Below are 8,008 nucleotides of genomic sequence, written 5' to 3' on the forward strand. Positions count from 1 at the left end.
AGAGAGAGAGAGAGAGAGAGAGAGAGAGAGAGTGTGTGTGTGTATGTGTGTGAGAGAGAGAGAGAGAGAGAAAGAGAGATAATTTAATAACATACGGCCGGGCGCGGTGGCTCAAGCCTGTAATCCCAGCACTTTGGGAGGCCGAGACGGGCGGATCACGAGGTCAGGAGATCGAGACCATCCTGGCTAACACGGTGAAACCCCGTCGCTACTAAAAAATACAAAAAACTAGCCGGGCGAGGTGGCGGGCGCCTGTAGTCCCAGCTACTCGGGAGGCTGAGGCAGGAGAATGGCGTGAACCCGGGAGGCGGAGCTTGCAGTGAGCTGAGATCCAGCCACTGCACTGCTGAGATCCAGCCACTGCACTCCAGCCTGGGTGACAGAGCGAGACTCCGTCTCAAAAAAAAAAAAAAAAAAAAAAAAAAAAAAAAAAAATGTTAATAACATACAGGTATTATGGTCAGGCATGAACAATAAATACCTCTCACATCAAAAGTACTGAAGCACAGGCCAGGCACAGTGGCTCACCCCTGTAATCCCAGTACTTTGGGAGGCTGAGGTGGGCAGATCACCTGAGGTCAGTTTATACCAGCCTGGCCAACTTGGTGAAACCCCATCTCTACTAAAATTACAAAAATTAGCCGGGCATAATCCCAGCTGTAATCCCAGCTACTGGGGAGGCCAAGGCAGGAGAATTGCTTGAACCCGGGAGGCAGAGGGTGCACTGAGCCGAGATTACACCACTGCACTCCAGTCTGCTCCACAGAGGGAGACTCTGTCTTAGGGGCGGGTTGGGGGGGTGCAAGGGGAAACTACTAAAGCAGTTGGGCGAGGTGACTCATGCCTTTAATCCCAGCACTTTTAGGAGGCTAAGGTGGGTGGATCACTTGAGGTCAGGAGTTCGAGACCAGCCCAACCAACATGGTGAAACCCTGTCTCTAATAGAAATACAAAATTGGCCAGGCGTGGTTGCCCGTGCCTATAATCTCAGTTACTCAAGAGGCTGAGGTAGGAGAATTGCTTCAACCTTGGAGGCAGAGGTTGCAATGAGCCAAGATGATGCCACTGCACTCTAGCCTGGGTGACAGAGTGAGACTCTGTCTCAAAAAAAAAAAAAAAAACCAAAAGTACTGAAGCGGAGCAGAGAAGTACTATTATTTGTCATGTGAAACTCTAAACAGATTAAAACTATGGATCTGAAAGGGGCAGCTTCTCAAACATTTACCTTAACTGAGGATCTTCACCCCAAATGATTAAGATTAGCAATAAACTCTCATAAAACCAAATTAATGAGATGATCTTTGGTTACTGAGAAAAGGAAGTAGAATAAAGAGGGAAAGTGGCTGGGTGCAGAGACCCCCACCGCTACAAAAACAAAACAAAACAAAACAAAACAAAACAAAACAAAACAAAAATGAGCCAGGTGCAATGGTGTGCACCTGTAGTCTCAGCTACTCTGGAGGGTGAGGCGGGAGGCTTGCCTGAACCTGGCTGGCAGTTATGAGCTATGATGGTGCCACAGCACTCTAGCCTGGGTGACAATGCAAGACCCTGTCTCTCAAAAAAAAAAAAAAAAAAAAGGGAAAGTAACTTTTTTCTGTAAATGGCCAGTGGTTTTACATTCAATTTTTTGAGGCAATTTATTGACTCAGGAACTAGAAAATCTTCCAAGATTCTTTAATCCAACCCCCTTCAGATGAGTAAACTGTGACCCAGAGTGATTCAAAATCTTGCCCAAGGCCCACAGTGGGGAAGTGGTGGAGGCGGAGGCAGCACCCAGCTTCAGAGCCTTCCCTCCACATCCTGGATGAAAAGGTCCCTGAGGCTTTCTCCTGAGGGCTATGCCTTCAAATGCGAGGGGGAGTGGCTCTGGGATAAAAAGATGCTGCCTTTAATATTCTCTCATTTAAAAAGTTTGAATTTGACATCTGCTACAGAGGGAGAAAATAAATTCCAACTGGCCTCCTTTTTTGTTTTATCTCTCATTTAAGAGTTAGGGTAGAAAGAGGGGCTGGAAGTTATAAGACAGTAACTTGAGCCATGAAAACACTGTGTGACCCACAATTAGAAAGTGAATGGTTCACAGATGCCATCAAAAAAGAAAGAAAAGAAGTGGGGAAAAAGCAGTCTTGAATCAAGAGTGTAGCTCCTGGCCAAGTGCAGTGGCTCACACCTGTAATCTCAGCACTTTGGGAGGCTGAGGCGGGTGGATCACTAGAGGGCCGGAGTTTGAGACCAGCCTGACCAACATGGTGAAACCCAGTCTTTACTAAAAATACAAAATTAGCCAGGCTTGGTGGCACATGCCTGTAATCCCGGCTACTTGGGAGGCTGAAGCAGGAGAATCACATGAACCTGGGAGGCAGAGGTGCAGTGAGCCGAGGTGGCTCCATTACACCCCAGCCTGGGTGACAGAGCAAGACTCTTTCTCAAAAAAAAGAATGTTTAGCTACAAGTAACAGAAAACCCAATTTACAGAGACTTTCTACAAGAGTTTGTAGTTCTTACTGAACAAGAAGTCTGGAAGTAGGTGCTGATGGTGTTGTTACAGACGGTGTTATTACACTACTAGTCAGAAAAGAACAGGGCAGGAGAGGGTCCCCGCCAACCAGGAATTTGGTGACCATCGGGTGATGGATGGTCAGGTGGTTGTTAACTGTCTCTCTAAAATAATAATTGGTCGAGCAAGTACTAGGAAAAGGCAGTCTCCCTACAGATAGGAAAAACCTGAAGCTGGTGATCAGTGGTTTCCTGATAAGATCTCAGGAGCTGGGCAAGTGAGCTCACACATGCACATTAAGGCAAAACAGTGGAGTTTAATGGTATACGACCTCCTGGGGACATTGGGCTGATAAGGAAGAATGCCTCCAGTGAACATGCATACAATTCCAGTAAACACACCAGGCATGCTCACCTCCCAAGTGCTGGCAGGCCACTGTGCATGCAGAAACCCACCTGAGGAAGAATCCGGGGAAGAGACGCAGACCCCAGTAGAACGCCAACATATAAAACCCCAAGTCAAAAGGTCAAACCGCACACTTGACTCTCTCAAGTCGCCCGCTTGGCCCACTTCCAAGTATACTTTACTTCCTTTTGCTCCTGTTCTAAAGTTTTCTAATAAACTTTCACTCCTGCTCTAAAACTTGCCTCTGTATCTTCTACCTTATGCTCCTTGGTCAAATTCTTTCTTCTGAGGAGGCAAGAATTGAGGTTGCTGCAGACTTCAGATTGGCAAACGGTAACATATTTTGGTGCCGTATGACCCGGATAACTTCCACTGCTAACAGTGTTGTTTTGGTGGCTAATGACATTAGGACCAGTAAGTATCCTGGTAAATCTCTTGGCTTTTCCCCCATTGTTGCAGCATGCCTGAATAGTAGCCCACATGCCCACAAACAAGGCAGGAAGAGAGGGGGAAGGGGAAGCCAGCTGTGTCCGACAATTTTTGTTAGTAAAGTTAAAGCTTTAACATCTGCTACAGAGGGAGGAAAATAAATTCCAACTGGCCTCCTTTTTTGTTTTATCTTTCATTTAAGAGTGGGGGTGGAAAGAGGGGCTGGAAGTTATAAGACAGTAACATGAGCCGTGAAAACACTGTGTGACCCACAATTAGAAAGTGAATGGTTCACAGATGCTACCGAAAAAGAAAGAAAAGAAGGTTCTACTATCATATTCACACCCCCAGATCACACTCCCAAGCAGATTTCTGCTTATGTTTCATTGGCTGGAACTGGGTCATTTGGTCACCCCCACTTTCAAAGGAAGGTGGAAAGGCAAGGAAGGATTATCATTGAACAGTTTAGACCAATTTTGATTCACCCAAGACCAGGCACGCCACTGTTCTGAACCAAACTGGAGTTTAGTTCACAAGGGAAAAGTTAGAGGATGGTGGTGGATTTTGAGTAATCACTAGCAGTGTATATCATATAATGGAGTTTCGATTGAATACATATATACATGCAGTTTTTATGGTTAATAGCACACACAGCATATTTAAAATGCAGAGCTTTTTACTTCAGTATTTCCTCTTGCTTCTTTACCTCTGCTTTGATAGCCTTACAGTTTCTGTACAATTTTCTTTGAAATGGCATTGGCATCTATGTTCTTAAAAGAAGCATTGTTGAGACTAACCTTAGCTATTTGCCTCTAGGGTTCTGACGCGTGCAGAGCTACATTAGTTACTTGGTACATATATCTTCAAGAACAGTTGGAAGTAATTTTCAGCCTAAGCATTTCACATTTCATGGATAGGTGAACTTTACCATAACTTTTAAAGCAACTATTCTAAAGCTCATGCACCTTTGGGCACTACACTAATCCTGTCCATTTCACTGGTGCTGAAATATTAAAAAACTCTAAATAGGTCCGTACCAGAGTTGTAAAAAAGATGTAAGAAAAACAAAAAGAAAAAAAAGATCAAGTCTTTCTTGTCGCTTCTAAGTATGTTCAGTGTACTTCTTACCCAACAGCCAAAGCGATCTCTCAAAATAAAAAGTAGACCACGTCACCTTCCTGTTTTCAGTCCTCCAATGGCTTCCAGCCACATTGGACAAAATCTAAGGTCCTTACATGGCTTTCCAGGGCGTACATGACCTGTTCCTGCCCGGCTCACATCACATTTTCTACCTCCTTCTTATTCTGCTGTGGCCACGCTGGCTTTCTTTTTTGTCCCTCAAAGAAACTAGCCATGTTTCCACCAGAGGCCTTTGCCCTTGCCTTTCTCTTGGCCTGGGATGTTCTACTGTCAGGTGTTTGCCTGACTTCTCCACCTTTATTCACTTTCCGAGGGCCTTTTCCTGACAACTCTGTCTGAAGTGTCACTCTGCCCCATCCTTCTCTATCCCCGACTCTGCTCTAGTTTAAAGTTTAACTTTTATTATTATTATTATTTATTTAATTAATTTATTTTTGAGACAGGTCTCACTCTGTCTTATTGCATCCAGGCTGGAGTGCAGTGGCGCGATCTCGGCTCACTGCAACCTCTGCCTCCCAGGTTCAAGCGATTCTCCTGCCTCAGCCTCTCAAGTAGCTGGGACCACAGGCATGCGCCACCATGCCCTGCTAATTTTTGTATTTTTAGCAGAGACGGGGGTCTCGCCATGTTGGCCAGACTGGTCTTGAACTCCTGACCTCAGGCGAGCTACCTGCCTCAGCCTCCCAAAGTATTGGGATTATAGGCATGAGCCACTGTGACCAGCCCCTGCTCTATTTTTCTATACAGCCCTTATTATGAACTGAAGGTATATTATCTATGGATTGGCTTACTTGTTTACTGTATGTTGCCTACTAGAATGTGAACTCAACAAGGGTAGGAACTCTGTTTTGTTTACTTCTTTATCCTTGGTGCCTAGAATAGTGTCTGGTACCAGTAGGTATACAATAAATATTAATAAATATTTGTTGAATAAATGAATGAAAGTTGTAAAAAGTGGTTTCTAATATGATACTCACATATTCAGAAGATGAATACATGGTTCAGAACTAGTTAAATTTCCTCTTTCTTTCTTTTTTTCTCTTTCTGTCTGTCTTTCTTTCCGTCTTTCTTTCTTTCTGTCTTTCTTTTTCTTTCTTTCTTTTTTTTTTTTTTGAGACGGAGTCTCACTCTGCTGCCCAGGCTGGAGTGCAGTGGCCGGATCTCAGCTCACTGCAAGCTCCGCCTCCCGGGTTTACGCCATTCTCCTGCCTCAGCCTCCCGAGTAGCTGGGACTACAGGCGCCCGCCACGTCACCCGGCTAGATTTTTGTATTTTTTAGTAGAGACGGGGTTTCACCGTGTTAGCCAGGATGGTCTCGATCTCCTGACCTCGTGATCCACCCGTCTTGGCCTCCCAAAGCGCTGGGATTACAGGCTTGAGCCACCGCGCCCGGCCTCTTTTTCTTTCTTTTTATAGGGTCTTGCTCTTTTGCCCAGGCTAGAATGTAGTGGTGCAATCACAGCACACACTGCGGCCTAGAACTCCTGGGCTCAAGTGATTCCCCCACTTCAGTCTCCCAAGTAGCTGGGACTACAGGTGCATGACACCATATCTGGCTAATTTTTCTATTTTTTTCCATGTTGTGGAGGCTGGTCTCAAACTTCTGGGCTGAAGCAATCCTTTCCACCTTGGTCTCTCAAAGTGCTGGGATTACAGGCATGAACCATTGTGCTAAGTCTTTCTTTTTTTTCTTTTTTCTTTTCTTTTTTTTTTTTGAGATGGAGTCTTGCTCCTTTGCCCAGGCTGGAGTGCAGTGGCGCAATCTTGGCTTACTGCAAGCTCCACCTCCCGGATTCACACTATTCTCCTGCCTCAGCCTCCCGAGTAACTGGGACTACAGACGCCGGCCACCATGCCCGGTTAATTTTTTTTGTATTTTTAGTAGAGAGGGCTTCACCATATTAGCCAGAATGGTCTTGATCTCCTGACCTCGTGATCCTCTCGCCTTGGCCTCCCAAAGTGCTGAGATTTCAGGCGTGAGCCACCGTGCGCGGCCTCTTTAACTTTTCTTTTCTTTCTTTTCTTTTTTTTTTTTTTTGAGACAGAGTCTCGCTCTGTCGCCCAGGTTGGAGTGCAGTGGCGCAATCTCGGCTCACTGCAAGCTCCGCCTCCCGGGTTCACGCCATTCTCCTGCCTCAGCCTCCCGCGTAGCTGGGACTACAGGCGCCAGCCACCACGCCCGGCTAGTTTTTTGTATTTTTTAGTAGAGACGGGGCTTCACCATGTTAGCCAGGATGGTCTCGATCTCCTGACCTCGTGATCCACTCGTCTTGGCCTCCCAAAGTGCTGGGATTACAGGCTTGAGACACCACTCCTGGCCTTTTTTTTTGAGGCAGAGTCTTGCTCTGTCTCCCAGGTTGGAGTGCAGTGGTGTCACCTCGGCTCACTGCAACCTCCGCCTCCTGAGTTCAAGCCATTCTCTTGCCTCAGCCACCTGAGTAACTGAGATTACAGGCATGCACCACCATGCCCAACTAATTTTTGTATTTTTATTAGAGACAGGGTTTCACTATGTTGACCAGGCTGATCTCGAACTCCTGACCTCAAGTGACTCACCCTCGTCGGCCTCCAAAAGTGCTGGGATTACAGGCTTGAGCCACCGTGCCTGGCTCTTTTCTTTCTTTTTCTTCCCTGGAGTATACTGGTAGTTTTTTTTTTTTTTTTTTTTTTTTTTTTTTTAATTTGTAAGACTAGAACTTAATATAAATGCTAAATTAAATCAAACAATATTAAATTGAAATGTGGTTGTGGCTCTTTCTTAAACCATTCATTTAACAAATATTTATGAAGTGTCTCTGCCTTAAGGAAATGCCAAGATTTTTCATATTTAATGTGTTACCTATGTAATATAGAGTTAACTCTACAGTAACTATTAATAAAAGAGATTGGGAGAAAGGTTTCTAACCATTCCTGAAGACTCAGCTTTTGGTCCTGTATTACAAACATGTTTTATTGATGACACAAATGAAGCTATAAGAGCCTATTTGACCAATTTAGTAAATGATAGAGAACCACTTTGCCTCAGTAATATTATAGAATCAGAATCCTAAAATGCCTTGACCAGGCTGAAGTAATGAGATGCTCCATCAAAGGGAAAAAAATCAATTGATAAGAGGACGTGCTTGGAGAGGGGAGCTGAGGTTTAGCAGCAGCATATGGGAGAAAGATTTAGGATGACAATCACCATGACTCAATAGTGCTAAAATAAATGCAAACTAGCCAGGTGTGGTGGCTCACACCTGTAATCCCAACAGTTTGGGAAACTGAGGTGGGAGGATCACTTGAGGTCAGGTATTTGACACCAGCCTGGGCAACATAGCAAGACTTTGTCTCTATAGAAAAGTTCAAAAATTAGCTGGGTGTGGCAGCGCACAGTTGTAGTCCTAGTTACTTGGGAGGCTGTGGTGGGAGAATCACTTGTACCCAGGAATTCAAGGTTGCAGTGAGCTATTGACTGCCTCATTGCACTTCAGTAGTGTCTCTGCATGACAGTGAGCCCCTGATTCCTTTTTTTTTCTTAAAAAAGAAAACTTA

The sequence above is a fragment of the Rhinopithecus roxellana genome, chromosome 14 (genome assembly GCF_007565055.1).
Source record: "Rhinopithecus roxellana isolate Shanxi Qingling chromosome 14, ASM756505v1, whole genome shotgun sequence".
In the NCBI taxonomy this organism is placed as follows: domain Eukaryota; kingdom Metazoa; phylum Chordata; class Mammalia; order Primates; family Cercopithecidae; genus Rhinopithecus; species Rhinopithecus roxellana.